Raw genomic sequence first — 829 nt, forward strand, 5'->3', positions numbered from 1 at the left:
GCATAATTTTTTAAATATTAACTTTATACGAAGACAATTACATATAAATTTTTACTTAATAATAATAACCAAATTTCTATTTATTCCATAGAATGCTCATAAGACACCAAAAGGTGTAGGGTTTCACGTGAGAAATGGTGGTTGTGAGATAATGACATTGTTGTGTTGTGAGGGTGGTTGTGGATTTTGGGATGATTAATTAGTCAAGAAAGAAGGCACACTTTGAAAATAGGACAAAGTTTTTGACAACACGTACCGGTACATAAATCTCCAAACTAAGTTGAATTTCATCAATTAATATAATGTTTTATAAAGAAGAGGAAGAAAATAAAATATTGCTATAGTATAGTGCTGTATTTAGGGGACTTGTCTTTGCTTATTTGTTTCTGTTTTTCAACCACCATGCCATGATCTTCAACGTTAAGCCCCAGTTGGTAGATTTTAATAACAAGATATAAATATTTTAGAGAAATCATATACATAGAGAATCCAAAAATTATCAAGTATAAATATAGACATTTTTAAATGAATTCACATGCAAAACTACTCTAATTTGTTCTCTTCTTTTATTTTTTTTTTTAATTGTCTATAATTGGCAATAAGTATTGGTTAATAAGATGGTAAATAACTTACACTCTTTTTAGGAGGCATTGGGTTCAACTATATATTAATTAGAATGGAGCCACTCAGATAAAGATATCTAAAACGTCTTTTTTTAAAGATATTTTTTAATAATTAAAATTTAGTACATATAATCGATTAAACTGTATTATTTTTGTCAAAATTAGGTCAGATAAATTAATTTAATCGAAAAAAATAGTAAATCAAA

The sequence above is a fragment of the Arachis ipaensis genome, chromosome B10 (assembly GCF_000816755.2).
Source record: "Arachis ipaensis cultivar K30076 chromosome B10, Araip1.1, whole genome shotgun sequence".
NCBI classification, from domain to species: domain Eukaryota; kingdom Viridiplantae; phylum Streptophyta; class Magnoliopsida; order Fabales; family Fabaceae; genus Arachis; species Arachis ipaensis.